This window comes from Chiloscyllium plagiosum, unplaced genomic scaffold, assembly GCF_037043375.1.
Source record: "Chiloscyllium plagiosum isolate Xiang-an unplaced genomic scaffold, Cpla_swu_hap1 HiC_scaffold_40, whole genome shotgun sequence".
Lineage (NCBI taxonomy): Eukaryota > Metazoa > Chordata > Chondrichthyes > Orectolobiformes > Hemiscylliidae > Chiloscyllium > Chiloscyllium plagiosum.
In genome coordinates, this window is record NW_028270178.1 from 35,494,955 (window position 1) to 35,512,831 (window position 17,877).

A 17,877-nucleotide genomic window follows, 5' to 3' on the forward strand; every position below is an offset into this window, starting at 1 on the left:
GACTCCATGCTGAACCTTGATCTCTCATTGACATCTCTCTCCTGTAAGAAACTGTCTTTGAATTTAACCATTTGCCAAGGGGATGACATGGGACATTGCAGGAAATCGGAACAGCTCTTTGTTAAGTTGCGTTTTTGTGTCGGTTGGGGTTTCAAATAATTAGGTTATTCTAAATTGAAGTTTTTTTTTTCTTTGTGTGTAAATAAACTCTGCTTTGCTTAAAACTGAGTGGCGTGACCAGTTGTGTCGCTTCTGGAATACTCAACTTACGTCTGCTTAAAACAACGAGAAAGGTTAGGACCTGGGCTACCTTCTTGAATTGATTTACGAGGGTCTGGCCTGGTCAATCATATTCACGAACGTATTCAAATGTCTTTAATCATCGTAACTCTACTTGCATCCACTACTTTCAGGCTGTCTGCCTGACCTCACACTCATTCTTGAAACATTTGGATAACAAGACTATCTCTGTCAGGCTCATAATCATTGACTAAAACTTGATACACTATAATTCCAACCAAATTAATATTCAAACTCCAAGACCCGGGTCTCTGCTCTGTTCTCTGTAACTGGATTCTCGACTTCTGACCCACAGAACAAAATCAGTGAGAACAGGTAACAGCACCTCCTCCACTGGCACGGTGGCACAGTGGTTAGCACTGTTGCCACACAGCGCCGCAGACCCGGGTTCAATTCCCACCTCAAGTTTCCACATTCTCCCCGTGTTTGTGTGGGTTTCCTCCGGGTGCTCCGGTTTCATTCCACAGTCCAAAAATGTGCAGGTCAGGTGAATTGGCCGTGCGAAATTGCCCGTAGTGTTAGGTGACGGGGTAAATGTAGGGGAATGGGTCTGGGTGGGTTGCGCTTCGGCGGGTCGGTGTGGACTTGTTGGGCCGAAGGGCCTGTTTCCACTCTGTAAGTAATCTAATCCTCAAGATGGCAGCCTGCAAATCTGTTCACTCAGCAGCTTTCTATAATACCTTCACACTCATGACTGTGTGGTCAAATTTCATTCTAACTCCATTGGCAACTTCACTGATGACACCGCCGTTGTAGGCTGGATCTAAAACAATGACTAGACAGAATGCCAGAAAGAGATGAGGTGATTGGTGGTGTGGTGTCAAGACAGCAACCTCTACCTCAACATCAGCGAAATGAAAGAGCTGGCCATTGACTTCAGAATATTGAGAGGAGGTGTGCCTCTGTCTGCATCAATAGAGCTGAGGTGCAGGTAGTCTCGTGCATCTAGTTCCAAAGAGTAACGATCACGAACAATCTGTCCTCGTCCACCACATTGACGTGACAGTTCAGAAAGCACAACAATGCCTCTAGTTCTGAAGGAGGCTAAGGCAATTTAGCATGTCCATGAAGACTCTTTCCACTTTTTGTAGATGCACCACAGAAAGCCTTGTATCCTGATCCATCACGGCTTGGTATGGCAGCTGCTCTGCCCAGGGTCATAAGAAATTACAGAGGGTTGTAAATACAGTCCATCATTCAAGCCAACCTTCCAACCATTGACTTATAGATTCATAGAGCTGTACAGCATGGAAACAGACTCTTCAGTTCAACTCGTCCATGCTGACCAGATGTTCTAAGTTAATGTAGCCCCATTTGCCAGCATTGGACCCATATCCATCTAAACCCTTCTTATTACTATACCTATCCAGATGTCTGTTAAGTTTTGTTATTGAGCCAATCTCCACCAAATCCTCTGGCAGTCCATTCAATACACGCACCATTCTCTCGGTGAAAAGTTGATCCTTACGTCCCTTTTGAATCTTTCCCCTCTCAACTTAAAACTATGACACCCGGTTTTGGATATCCCCTGCCCCAGCGAAAAGACCTTGGCTATTCACCCTATCCATGCCCCTCACGATTTTATAAACTTCGATTAGGTCACCCCTCAGTCTCTGATGCTCCACAGGAAATAGCCTCAGGCCATTCAGCCTGCTCCCAAAAGCTCAAGTGCTTGAGTCTCCTCGCTGCCTTGAGAGAAAGCCCACGGAATGGAAGACCCCTCTACTTCAGTCATAATCTCTTCCAACTTTGCCATCAGGGAGATGATGCATGAAGCAATAGATTGAAGAACAGCTTCTTCCTTGCTGTTGCTAGAATTAGATTAGATTACCCACAGTGTGGAAACAGAATTATGAATGGAAATTTCAAATTTCAAATTTAGTGTTGATCTAACTCTCTGTGCACTTTCTCAGCAGCTGCAACATTATATTGCTTTCTCTGTTGTATTACCCTTACGAACTTTGGATAGTATCATCTGTCTATATTGCATGCAACACAAACCATTTCAATGTACTGAGGGGAATGAAACCATAATAGGTCAAAACACTTTATCTGGCAATTCATTACAAATGTGAAACACTCATTGTGTAAAAAAGTTGCCCTTGTCCTTTTTTTAAATCTTTCTCCTCTCAACTTATTGATAAACCCCCAGTTTTGAACTCCACCATCCCCGGAGGGGGAGGGGGGAACTCTTTCTTTCTCATTATGACTTACCCTCATGATTTTATAGTCCTCAATAACGTCACCCCTCAACCTCCACTGCTTTGGTGAAAGCAGTCCAAATGTTATCGAGTCTGCTTTTGTCTTTGAAGTCCTCCTTTCCTGGCAACATCTTCGTGAACTCTCTCCATTCTAATAATATTCTTCCTATAACAGGGTGACTAGAATGCACACACTAATTCAGAAGCTGCCTCACCAACATCCTGCAGAACCTCAACAAATGCCCCAACTCCGAAACAGAGACATGATGCTGGCATGAGGAAAGGCATTACCATCTCATCCACAAATGGAAGGGGGTACGACAGCAGACTGAGCCCACTGTGGTTCTGTCACTGTCCCATGGCAGAGCATACTGACCCCACTGTGTCTCTGTCACTGCCTTTTCAGCCTCTCCCTGAAGCTCAAAACTTCCAACCCTGGCAACATCCTTGTAATTTTTTCCTGAGCCCTTTTAAGTATTACAACATCCTTCTGATAGGAAGGAGACCAGAATTGCACGCAATATTCCAAAAGTGGCCGAACCAATGCTCTGTACAACCATAATATGACCTCCCAATTTCTATACTCAGTTCTCTGACCAATAAAGTTAAAAATCACACAATATCAGGTTATAGTCCAGCAGGTTTATTTGGAAGCTTTAGCTTTCAGAGCGCTAATCCTTCATCAAGTGGTTATATTTTTCCTCAGGAAGCTGAAAAAATTTGGCATGACATCGAATACCCTTGCCAACCTTTATGGGTGTGCCATCGAGAGCATTCTATCTGGATGTTTCACTACCTGGTAAGGTAACCTTACTATTCAAGATTGGAGACGGTTACAGAGAGTGGTGAACCTGGCCTGGGCAATCACAAAGGCCAACCTCCCATCCATAGAATCCACCTACCAGGCCCGCTGTCAGGGAAAGGCCGCCAGCATTCTCAAAGATTCATTCCACCCTGGCAGCTTCTACCATCGGAGAAGATACAGAAGCCTGAACACACGCACCAGCTGGTTTCGAAACAGTTTCTATCCTACTGTTGTTAGAAGAGTGAACGGACTCAAACTTTTAGCATTCGCCTGTACCTGTGTTTTTATTTTTGCTACTGTGTACTATTATTTACTATTTATGCAATTTAACTATGTGAACTACCTCGACTGCTTGCAAGACAAAGCTTTTCACTGTGCCTCGGTACACGTGACAATAAATTCAATTCAATTCAATTCAAATAAACCTGTTGAGACTATAACCTGGTGTTGTGTGACTTTCAACTTTGTACACCCCATTCCGATATAAGCACCTCCAAATCCTGACCAATAAAGGAAAGCATACCAACCACCTTCTTCGCTATGTTATGTAGCTGCAGCTTTACTTTCAAAGAGCTATGAACCTGCACTCCAAGGTCTCTTTGTTCAGGAACACTCCCTAGGACCTTACCATTGAGTGTACAAGTCCTGCTAAGATGTTTATCTCTACATCATATTCGTGAACTGACAGCAAGTAGCTTCTTATTTTAGTCCCCAACCTGGATTTGTCAAAACCATTTTAATATTCAAAACTAATGGTGACAGTTAGAATTCAGAGACATCAAGTGAAGAGTGCCTTGTCAGTTGTCACCACTCTGCCTGAAAATGGAGTCACCTTGCTGATCAACTGCTATGACACAAACAAAACCTTGCAATTGTGCCATGCAATGGAAGGTGATCTCTGTTCACATTTGACTGCGGAGCCTCATACCAGATAACTGTTCTCGCATTCACCTTCTCACCATTTCCTGAATACCTAGTATTTTTCTTTTGTCTAAAACCTTCTGCTTTACTTGTTTGCCTGGGGTCGAAGGAACTTTTATTTTAACAAAACTAAGAATGTCTCTTTCAATCTTTCTCAACTATATATGTATGAAAGTCCTTTGAAACAGAAGGATTATATTTAATTGGCACTGTAAAAGTTCTGTGCTGATTAATCTGCTGTTATTCTTCAATAAACAATAATCACCATTTCTCTCTAGATGGATTGTATTTCTCACCCTGTTCACTTCAGACACAGACTATGACTTGAGAGAAAAATATTATAAAAATCGTGCAAGTTGGAATTTCAATTCTGTCAAATCATTAAGCTTCTTGCCTGGAACTCCTGCAAATACACTTTAAACAAAACTACTGCAACCACTCCCTGTCTCTCACTGTCTAATCTCACTGGAGGCAGGAGGTGGGGAAAGCTCCATCTGCGCTGAAAATGTGTTGCTGGAAAAGCGCAGCAGGTCAGGCAGCATCCAAGGAGCAGGAGAATCGCCGTTTCGGGCAAAAGCCCTTCTTCAGGAATAACAGAATAATAAATAAATAATAGAGTGATTTACAGACTGTAATCTAATCGAGGGGTTCATGGTGAGTTATATGCAGAAAAACAGTGACCCGGGAGTGAGTTACAGACTGGAATTTAATCGAGAGGTTCAGGGTGGGTTATATAAAGAATAACAGATAACCAGGAGTGAGTCCTAAAGTCACAGAGTCACAGAGATGAACAACATCGAAACAGACACTATCGTCCAACTAGTCCATGCTGACCAGATATCCTAACCTATTCTGGTCTCTTTTGCCAGCTCTTGGACATATCCTTCCAAACCTTCCCATTCGTATACCCATCTAGCTACATTTTAAATGTTGCAATGGTACCAGGCTCCACCACTTCCTCTGACAGCTCCTTTCATTCACGTGGCACGCTCTGTGTGAAAACGTTGCCCCTTAGGTCTCTTTTATATCTTCCTCTCTCACCCTAAACCTATGCCCTGTAGTTCTGGACTCACCTACCTCAAGGAAAAGACTTTGTTTATTTATTCTGTCATTGCCCCTCATGATTTTCTAAACCTCTATAAGGTCACCGCTCAGCCTCTGACGCTCCAGGGAAAACAGCCCCAGCCTATTCAGCCTCTCCCTGTAGCTCAAATCCTCGAACCCTGGCAACATCCTTGTAAATCTTTTCTGAACCCTTTGAAGTATCACAACATCTTTACGATAGGAAGGAGAACAGAATTGCATGCAATATCCCAACAGTAGCCTAAGCAATGTCCTGTACAACCGCAACATGACCTCCCAACACCAGCACTCAATACCCTGACCAATAGAGGAAAGCATACCAAATGCCTTCTTCATTATCCTATCTACCTGCGACTCCACTTTCAAGGAGCTATGAACCTGCGCTCCAAGTTCTCTTTGTTCAGCAACACTCGGACCTTACCATTAAGTGTAGAAGTCCTGCTAAGATTTGCTTTCCCAAAATGCAGCACCTTGCATTTATCTGAATTAAACTCCATCTGCCACTTCTCAGCCCATTGGCCCACCTGGTCAAGTTCCTGTTGTAATCTGTCCACACCACCTCCAATTTTGGTGAGATCTGCAAATTTACTAACTGTACCTCTTATGCTTGCATTCAAATCATTTATGTAAATGACAAAGTAGCGGACCCAGCACCGAACATTGTGGCAATCTACTAGTCACAGGCCTCCAGTCTGAAAAACAACGCTCCACCACCACCCTCTGTCTTCTACCTTTGAGCCAGTTCTGTATCCAAATGGCTCGTTCTCCCTCATATTCCATGAGATCTAACCTTGATAATCAGTCTCCCACGGGGATCCTTGTCGAACGCCTTACTGAAGTCCATATAGATCACATCTAACGCTCTGCCCTCATCAATCCTCTTTTTACTTCTTCAAAAAACTCAATCAAGTTTGTGAGACATGATTTGACACGCACAAAGCCATGTTGACTATCCCTCATCAGTCCTTGCCTTTCCAAATACTTGTACATCCTGTCCCTTAGGGTTCGCTCTAACAGTTTGCCGCCACCGACGTCAGGCTCACTGGTCGAAAGTTCCCTGGCTTGTCCTTACCACCTTGCTTAAACAGTGGCACCACGTTAACCAACCTCACGTCTTTCGGCACCTCATCTGTGACAATCAATGATACAAATATCTCAGCAAGAGGCCCAGCAATCACTTGTCTAGCTTCCCACAAAGTTCTCAGGTACACCTGATCAGGTCCTGGGGATTTATCTACCTTTCTGTTTCAAGACATCCAGCACATCCTCTTTTGTAATATGGACAGTTTCCAATGTGTCACCATCTATTTCCCTACAGTCTATATCTCCCATATTCTTCTCCACAGTAAATACTGATGCAAAATATCATACTCTAATCTAGTCTTTGCCAGCACTTAGCCCATATCCCTACAAACCTTCCCATTCATATACCCATCTAGCTGCATTTTAAATGATGTCCTTGTACCAGCCTTCACCACTTCCATTGGCAGCTCATTCCATACATGAACCACCCTTTGAGTGAAAAGGTTGCCCCTTAGGTCTCTTTTATATCTTTCCCCTCTTACCATAAACCTATGCCCTCAAGGTCTGGAGTCCCCCAACCCAGGGAAGAGACTTTGTCTATTTACCCAATCCATGCCCCTCATGACTTTATAAACCTCTTCAGGTCACCCCTCAGCCTCCAACGCTCCAGGGAAAACAGCCCCAGCCGATTCAGCCTCTCCCTGTAGCTCAAATCCTCTAACCCTGGCAACATCCTTGTAAATATTTTCTGAACACTTTCAAGTTTCAAAACATATTTCCGACAGGCAGGAGACCAGAATTGCACGCAATATTCCAACAGTAGCCTAACCAATGTCCTGGACAGCCACAACATGACCTCCTAACCCCTATACTCAATAATCTGATCAATAAAGGAAAGCATGCGAAACACCGCCTTCACTATGTAATCTACCTGCAACTCCACTTTCAAGGAGTTATGAACCTACACTCCAAAGTCTCTTTGTTCAGCAACACTCCCTCAGACCTTACCATTAAGTATATAAGTCCTGCTCAAATTTGCTTTCCCAAAATGCAACACCTCGCATTTATGTAAATTAAACTCCATCAAGTGGAATATAATTGAAGGTTTGGAGTGTTTTTAAACATGCGAGTCACACATACATGGGAATCTTACCGAGCGGATTCCCAACAGTGGGGATACAATCCCTTCAGCCCAACAAGACCACACCGACCCTCAGAAGAATAAACCACCCAGACCCATTTCCCCACATTTACCCCGGCTAATGCACCTCACCTACGCATCCCTGAACACTACGGACAATTTTAAAAGGGTTTGGATTGGATGGTTAATATGTAGAATAATAGATAGGACATTGCGGAGGGAGATTCACTCTGTATATAACACCCCAATGTCACTGTCCTGGAGTGTTTGGTGGGGGAACAGTGTAGAGGGAGATTTACTCTGTATCTGAACCCCATTCTCCCCAGCCTCTGAGAGATTCAGATGGAGAAGGTTTAGAGGCACATTCATGGAGCTGCCCTGAGTGTGTTTGATGGGGATAGCTCAGCCACTGAATTGTAGATTTGCAGCCTTGGATCAGAATCCTGTGTGGCCATGTTCCATGCCAAAATTGAGGGTTTCTCAAAACTCAGACTGACCTGCTGAGGGTTCAAATTGTGTGTTGTCTACAAATAAAAGAAAACTAATGCACCTGCAATTAAACAAAGCTCTTTCTGGAACTTTGTGTGTCTGTTGGTTGCAGTGTCTCTAAACAGGGTTGAAGATAAATGAGACAGTGTGAGATAGACGTCATTGTAACCAGTATGGCAGTGCATAATAAAAGGTGTATTAATATCTTCAGTGAAAGTGGAAAACAGAGGAGGATAGTCTTAAAAGTAGGATAGCGGGGAGTCAGTAAAGTAGTCAGTAAGAGGATGAGAAAAGATTTGGAAATATGTCAGCAAAAGGAATTGATCGCAGGTCAATTTTAATTGTTCAGTGCAGACTTGCAATAATCTTATAATAATCTGAGAATAACCTTTTCAATTCCTGGTAAAACTGGGAACATATTATGAGTCCTCCTAAATATTATTGGGTAATGGTTAACTTCTAGTGTTAGTATCTGCCTATTTCTCTCCCATCGTTCAGAACACATGGAAACCTCCACATACAGCAGTTGAATCCTGTCTGGCTCAGCTCATTTTTGAGCTGGTCCATGGTGGGTACTTTCTCCTCTGGTTTCTTCCCTCTCATATCCAGTTGCTCTGTTTATAAATCGCTAAAGCCCCTCAATTTGAATGCAGTCCGCAGCTCACTCCTGGGTATCTGTTATTCTACATAGAATCGTCCCGAATCCCCTTGATAAAATTCCAATTTGTAACCGACTTCCATTTAGAAGGGACTCTGTACAATAACCACCTGAATCCTTTGATTAGTTTCCAGTCGGTATCACACTTCTGGGTATCTGTTATTCTATGATTTAACCATCCAACCCAGGGATGTATCGGTGAGGAGCATTAGTCAGGGGTAAACGTGGGGAAATGGCTCTGGATGGGTTATTCTTCTGAGGATCGGTGTGATCTTGTTGGTCTGAAGGGCTTGTTTGCCCACTGTAGGGTTTATATGCTACACCCGGAACCCCCTCGATTAGATTCCAACATGTAACTCATTCCCATGCATGTGTGACTCAAATGTTTAAAAAACACTACAAAACCTTCAATTATATTCCACCTGATGGAGTTTAATTTAGATAAACACAAGGTGCTGCATTTTGGGAAAGCAAATTTTAGCACGACTTATACACTTAATGCTAAGATCCGAGGGAGTGTTGCTAAACAAAGAGACTTTGGAGTGCAAGTTCATAGCTCCTTGAAAGTAGAGTCGCTGGTGGATAGGACAATGAAGGAGGTGTCTGCTATGCTTTCCTTTATTGGTCAGAGGCCTAACCAGGTAGGATTCTGACCCAAAGCTGCAAATCTACAATTCAGTGGCTGAGCTGTTTCGGGTTTTGTATATTATGTGTCTCTCAGATATTAGCAGCTTGGAAAGTAAGACAGACCTTGCTGAAACGTGACATTGTCTCTCCACATTCACTGGAGACAGTTTCTGGAATTTGCATTTTAATCACCTTCAAAGAGCTGTCTCCATTTCCAACCTCTGCTAGGATCAATGAATGGAAATAGCTTTTGAGACATTAACCCCTCTCCCTTGCTGAAAGCATTCCTGACCCAAATGGGTCAGACGGACATCTTAGATTTGTCCACAGCCACCATTTTATATGAGTACAGCACTGACGTTGACTTTATAAATAGGGAAATGCAAGAGAGACTGGCAACATCTATGCAGTTTGAAAATGTGAAACATTTATCCCCCACTAACAACTAAAATTCTCTGACCCTACCATTAATTAGAAAGGGAGAATGATAGACTGGGTGAATGGCCAAATCTACTTGGGGTTAAGTATTAGTGAAATCACCCACCTCCCTGATCCTGTCCCCATCAAACACACTCAGGGCAGCACCATGAATTTCTCTCAACACTTTCTCCATCTGAATCTCTGAGTCTGGGAAGAATGGGGTCAGATACAGAGTAAAGCTCCCTCTACACTGTTCCCCCACCAAACACTCCCAGGACAGTGACACTGCGCTGTGAGATACAGAGTAAAATCTCCCTCTCCACTGTGCCATCAACTGCTCCCAGGACAGGGACAACGCTGGACTAGATACAGAGTAAAAATGCATCTACCCTAAAGTCAACAAATACTCGCAGCAGATCTTTGTACACAAATCGCAGAAAGCCAATGTGATGGTTTCACCCAACTTCAGATGTGCTTTTGAGACATGTTCCCCTCTCCTGAGCTGACAGAATTCTTGATCCATAACTGAATCCTTCTCTGTTCTTGTTCCCAGATTAACATTGTACCATTTAGTCTGCATTGTCCCTTCTCAGTCTAATATCCAAACACCATCGCTTCCCATCTCGCTATATACCATCTGCAGAAGGCTGAGAGATGATCATGTACCAGCAGTGAGGGGCTATTTTAATCTGCAAAACCAGGACAAAAGATTCCGAAGGTTTCAGCCATCTTAGGCATGTTGATGGCAGCCATTCCATGTTAGCCGAGCACTGACATTGACTTTATAAATAGAGAGAGGCAAGAAAGAGTGGGAACTTGGGGAGTCCATCACTAGGTTCGATAGAGAGCATGTGTCCCTCTACACCTTCTCCATCTGAGTCTCCCAGAGTCTGGGGAGAATGGGTTCAGATACAGAGGAAAGATCCCTCTACACTGTCCCATCAAGCACTCCCAGGTCAGTGTCAGCACAGCGTTAGATACAGAGTAAACTTCCCTCTACACTGTCCTACCGGCTACTCCCAGGAGTGGGACATATAGTTGGATGCAGAGTAAAGATTTCGCTCCACTATCCCCCATTAAACACTGCCAGGACAGGGACTGAAAGGTGTTAGATCTAGAGATAAGCTCCCTCTGCACTGTATTTAAACTGCCCATATTACAATCACACACAGTCACTCAGTCCATCACTCTCTCTCTCTCTCTCTCTCTCTCTCTCACACACACACACACATGTACACACAACAAACATGGAAGGACGATACAAATTCAAAACCAAGTTCTTTGTTTGATTCTCTCTGTTCTGTTCTGATTCCCCGTAGATTGCTAGTTTTGAACATCCACGTGGACAGTTGTCCTAATTCCATGTGCCATGTCCTGCTCCCAAATACAGTATCTGACTCCAATCTGGAATGTGATCCAGGAGCCTCTCAGTGTTGGATTGAGGTGACTCTTGAGCCTGACCCAGGTGTGTGAATATCCTGTGTTCATCTGACATCCAGGGATTCTTTAATGGAGCAGTAATATTTGAAAATCCAAATATATTGTGGTCATTCCATATCCCTGTGAAACTGTGTGTGTGTGTGAATGTGTATACCACCAGAGCCCTGCATTATTGGGTCAAATATGACTTCAATCCAGGGCTTATTACATATTCAAAAATGTACTGTATTCCAGATCCTTGTTCACAAATCGCAGGAAGCCAATGTGATTGTCACCAAATTTAAAAAGTGCTTTTGAGACATGTTCCCCTTTCCTGTGCTGACAGAATTCCAGATCCATAACTGAATCCTTCTCTGTTCAGTTTGAAAATATTAAACATTGGGCTCACACTAGTGTCTAAGAGCCTGACTGTAGGTAGACATCCTGAGACATAGAGAGGGGGATACTTGCTGAGGATCTCTTGGGATTTTCCTGCTGTATGTGTGATTCCCAGAATCTAATTCTCTGTCTCTATCCCTCTCTCTCTTTCTCTCTCTCTCTCTCTCTGAGTCCCTCTCTGTCTCTCTTTGTCCCCATGTCTCTCTCTGTCCCTGTATCTGTCTGTCTCTCTCTCTCTGTCCCGGTCTGTCTCTCTCTTCCCCTGCCCTGCAGCCATTTCTAACTTGATTTTCAATCTTTTATTTCTTTTCCCTTTCTCAAAAGTATTGGCAGATTTTGGGAATTTAAAACATGGATCACGTGCCTGCCAATAAACAGCCACATTTCTCCCTCTCTGCTCCCATCGCTCCCCAACACCCCCCTCCCGCCCTACGCGCGCGCACGCGCACGCACACACACACACACGACATGGGCACTGTGCGGTTTTGTCGGGGGGAGGGTTGAGAGAGTCAGTGAGGGTCTGAGCTCAAGTATCATCACAGAAAAGTCTGTGTGTGACAGAGTCAGACCATGCCTATGTGTGTGTCCATCTGATGCAGCGTTTCAGTGTCAATGCCATCACTCCATAATGTGACTGTGGAAATCACGTGTTTATGTAACGGTCCCTGCAATGATCCACAAACCATGCAATGTCCATCACTCCCATTCACTTGCTCTGCCACGTGTACACACACACCCTCACACACCACATTCAGTCCTTCACACACATACATTCTCACACTCGCAGACATCCACACTGACGTGCACAAGCTAACACACACAGTCGCTCACAAATGCACACTCAAACATTTTCAGACACATTATCACAATCTCTCTCTCTCTCACACACACACACGCACGTGGTTTCTCTCTGTCTTTCACACACACTCTCTGTCTCACTCACATAACACACTTTCACTCACTCATTCTCTCTCAGTCTCTCCCGCACGCACACTTCCATATACTCTCTCAGTAACACACACACTTTCTGACACACACCTACACACACCCTCAGATTCACCATCTCACACGCTTGCTCGCTCTCTCTCTCTCACACACATCCACACACACGCTCTCTCTCTTGCAAACTCTCTCTCTCTCACTCTCTCTCTGGCACACTCACACAGAAAGTGTATTTACACATTCTTCCTCTCACATGTAGATACTCTCTTTCTCTCACACCCTCTCTCACATGCATGCACTCCCTTCCTCTATCGTGTGCACACACTCTCTCATGCACGCACACACTCTCGTGCGCACACGCTTTCTTGCATATGCATACATTCTATCTTGTGCATGTGCACACTCTTGCACATGCAGACACTCTCTCTTGTGCATGCACACCCACTCTCTCACATGCGCACACATTCATTCTCTCTTACGCGCAAGCATATTCCCTCTCTTGTGCATGTGCACACGCACTCTTTTTCTCACGCTTGCACTCTGTCTCTCACATGCACACAATCACGCTCGTTCTCTTCTACACACACATACACTCGCATGCACTCACTCTTTCACGAACGCACACACTTCCTCTCTCTCACCCTCACATTCTCTTTCACTCACACACGATCTCTCTCATGCATGTGCACACTATGTCTCGCACACGCTCACTCCCTTTCTCAGTCGCATGCTCAAATCTTCTCTCTCTCACAAGTGCAAGAGAGAACTAACTCATGCAGACACTATCTCATGGGTGCATGCGCACATTCTCTGTCTTTTGCACAGACGCACTCTCTCTCGCACGCATGCACTCTCTTTCTCTCGCACACAAACTTTCTTTCTCGCACGCATGCACTCTCTCTCACATATACGCACTCACTCTTTCTTGCGTCTGCATGAACTCTCTTCCATGCATGCATGCATTCTCTTTCTCTCATGCAGGTACGCAATCACCCTCTCTCGCAAGCCCTGTCTCTCATGCTCTCTCTCTCTTATGCACGTTCTCACGTGCATACTCTCACATTCGCACACCTCTCATGTTTGCACACTCTCTTCTCATGCACGCTCACGCTATCTTTCTGCTGCACAGTCACACGTGCTCTCTTTCACTTGCACATTTTCTGTCGCACACACACACTCATTCTCATATATTCACACACTCTCTCTCTCTCGCTCTCTCATCCACACTCTCTCACATACACACATACACGCATGCGCACACACAGTCTTCCTGTCACACGCGCACTCTCTTTTGTGCAGGAACACTCTCTCATGCACAAACACTCTTTCTCCCTCACATTCTCTCTTGCACATACAGTCTCTCTTGCTCTCGTGCACGTGCTCACTCTCTTTCTCTTGTGCACACACTCTCACACTTTTGCACAGGTGCATACTCACAAACACACTTTCTCTTTCATGCATGCACACAATTTCTTTGTCACGCATTATTTCTCTCGCACACACACACTTGCTCTCTCTCATTCTCGCGCACAGGAACGTACTCTCTCTCACATGCGTGCACACTTTCTCATGCACAAACTCTCTTTCTCTCACACATTCTCTCTTGCACATACACTGTCTATCTTGCTCTCACACACACGCGCATTCTGTTTCTCAAATGCGCGCACACTCTGTAAAACACACTCTCTATTTAGCACATGAACACACTCTCTTTCTGTCATGTACACATTCTCTCTTTCTCTTGCAAGGAACACTCTCATTTTCTTCCTTCCCTCCCCTCCTACCCTCCCGTCCCCCTCTACTTCCCACCCCCTTCCTTCACTCCTCCTCTCCATCACCGCCCGTCTCCTTCTCTGCCCTCCTTCGACCCCCCTCTCCTTCGTCCACCCCCTCCTTCGCCTCCGCCATCGCGCCCCCTCCATCGCCCGCCTTCACACGCCCTACTTCGCCCCACCCTTCTTCGCCCTCCCCTTTTAGAACCACTTCACCACCACCTTTTTTCGCGCCCCTCCATCGCACACACTCTCCTTCATCCGCCGTTCCTTCGCCCACCTCAGCCCCTCCTTCCTCCCCTCACTCCCCCTCTCCTTCTCCACCCTCTCCTTCTCCACCCTCTCCTTCCCCCACCTCGCCTTGCCCCATCACCCCCTCTCCATCACCCCCTCTCCATCTCCTCCTCTCCATCTCCTCCTCTCCATCTCCGCCTCTCCATTTCCTCCTCTCCATCTCCTCCTCTCCATCTCCTCCTCTCCATCCCCTCCTCTCCATCCCTTCCTCTCCATCCCGTCCTCTCCATCCCCTCCGCTCCATTCCCCCCTCTCCATACCCCCCTCTGCATACCCCCTCCATCCCCCCCTCCATCCCCTCTCCATCTGCTCCTCTCCATCCCCCCGTCTCCATACCCCCTCTCCATCCCCCTCTCCATCCCCCCTCTCCAAACCGCCCACTCCATCCCCCCTCCATTACCACCATCCATCCCCCACCTCTCTATTCCCCGCTCTCCATCCCCCCTCCATGCCCCCCTCCATCCTCCGTCCATTCCCCCACTTCATCCCCCCTCTCCATCCCCCCTCCATCCTCCCCCTCTCCATCCCCCCCTCCATCACCCCCTCCATCCCCACCTGTCCATCCCCCTTCTCCATCCCCCCTCTCCATCACCCCTATTCAGACCCCTCTCCATCCCCCCTCTCCACCCCCCCTCCATCCCCCCTCTCCATCCCACATCTCCATTCCCCCCTATCCATCCCCCCTCTCCATCCCCCCTCACCATCGCCCCCTACATCCCCCCTCCATCCCCCCTCTCCATCCCCCCTCTCCATCCCCCTCTCCACCCCCCCTCTCCATCCCCCCTCTCCTTCCCCCCTCTCCATCCCCCCTCTCCATCCCCCCTCCATCCCCCCTCTCCATCCCCCCTCTCCATCCCCCCTCTCCATCCCCCCTCTCCATCCCCCCTCTCCATCACCCCCTCTCCATCCCCCCTCTCCATTCCCCCCTCTCCATCCCCCCTCCCCACCCCCACCTCTCCATCCCCCCTCCATCCCCTCTCACCATCCCCCCTCTCCATCCCCTCTCTCCACACCCCCCCTCTCCATCCCCCCTCTCCATCCCCCCTCTCCTTCCCCCCTCTCCATCCTCCCCACTACATCCCCCCACTCCATCCCCCACCCTCCATCCCCCACACCCAGCAGGATCCTGAGGCACCGTGAAACCCTGTGCACACTGGGCAGGATCCTGATGCACCGTGAAATGTTGCACAAACCTGGCAGGGTCCTGATACACTGTGACACTCTTTACCCGTACAGCAGTATGCTGATACACTCTGAAAACCAGTACACAACTGGCAAGATTGTGATGCAGTCTGAAACCCTGTACACAAATGGCAGAATCCTGGCATACTGTGAAACCCTGTATACACCTGGTAGGTCATTGATACACTCTGAAACCCTGTACACCCCCAGAGGATCCTGATACACTGTGAAAACGTGTACACATCTGGCAGGATCCTGATACATTGTGAAACCCTGTGCACACTTGGCAGGATCCTGATACATCTTTAGTCCAGAGAGGTACACATCTGTAAAAGCCTGTACACATCTGGCAGGATCCCGATACACTGCGAAACCCTGTACGCTGCTGGCAGGATCCTGATAAAATGTGAACCCTATACACACCTGGCAGGACCCTGGGACACTCTGAAACCCTATATACCCCTGGCAGGGTCCTAATACACTGTGAAACCCTGCACACACCTGACAGGATCCTGTTACACCGTCACACATTGTATACAGCTGGCAGGATGCTGATACACTATGAAACCCTGTATACACCTGACACGATCCTGACACACTGTGAAACCCTGTTCCCACCTAGCAGTGTCCTGATACACTGTGATACCCTGTATACACCTGGCAGGATCCGGATACACTGTGACACCGTGAAGGATCCTGATACACTCTGAAACCCTGTACACACCTGGTAGGATATTGATACACTGAGAAACCCTGTACACACCTGGCAGCATCCTGATACACTGTGAAACCCTGTATACACCTGGCAGCATCCTGATACATTGTGATACCCTGTACACACCTGGCAGCATCCTGATACACTGTGGAACCCAGTACAAACCTGGCAGTTGTGTGATTTACTTTGAAACCCTGTATATCGCTGGCAGGGATCCTGATACACTGTGGAACCCAGTACAAACCTGGCAGGCCTGCATTACACTGTGACAACCTGTACATACCTGGCAGGGTCCTGGTACACTCTGAAAAACTCTATACACCTTGTGCAGTCCCAATATAGTGTGAAACCCTGCAGACATTTGCCACAGTCCTGATGCACTTTGAAACTCTGTAAATACCTGGCAGAATCCTATTCCAGTCTGAAACCATGGGCACACCTGGCTGAATTATCATAAACTGTGACACCCTGGACATAACCAGCATTATCCAAATTCACTTAAAAGGGTGCCTCTCTGCTCCTGGATTATGAATGTAACTACATACTGAGACTTGCATATTTGGATGTTATCTGCTGACTGAGATTTGTTTAAAAGTGAATTGAAAATTATTTGAGTCTATACCGCAGTCACAGGCCATTTGGCTCAAATGTTCTGCATCTCCTCTTTCTAAGCTGTATTCCTATATTTTCTTTTACCCAACTTTCATTAATATGTTCATCTGAACCATTCCTTTGGTATTGTGGTCCACACTCTAAACCTCTCTGGACTAAAGATGTTTCACCTGAATTACCTTCTAGATTTTGTTGGTAACCATATTAATTTCTAGATGGATATTTCCATATTACATATACTATGTTAACCATCAATGATAGTAAAAATATGAAATACTTTTATGATGTGAACCTTTCCCTGATCTCTTCTGTGGTGGGATGAGTCCTGGCCTATTCAGTGTTTCTTGCTAAACACAACCTTCCACATAGTTTAAAATGTTGTGAATTGTATTTCTATCTCTATCATGTATAGTATATAGAAATGAGAACATTACTATCAGGTTTGACACAGTAACAGTAAATTAATTTGTGGTAGTGGTCACATTCACCTGCTACCCTTGTCCTTCCCAACTGAAGGTATAGTCTAAAGAATCAGGTAGCAGTGCATCTTCTGGAAGGTGTACATAGTTGCCATGTGTGTCCACGGTGGATGGAGTGAATATTGAAAGTTTTACAAGTGAGCCCAATCCAATAATGCACTAATCCTAGCAAACAGAGACGATTCCATTTGCACTTCTGGATTTGCCGTTTGTAGGTAGGCTTTGGGAGACACAAGGTGCTTTGCCCGTGAGAATTTGTAAGATAATGTCTGTTATAACACTTATTGTAACGCTTGCAGGGAATATATCAACTTCATAAAAATCTATATTACCGAAACTAAAGACTTTGAATTCTTTCTCAACCAAACTTCACTTACAAGTGACGTTTCCATGCA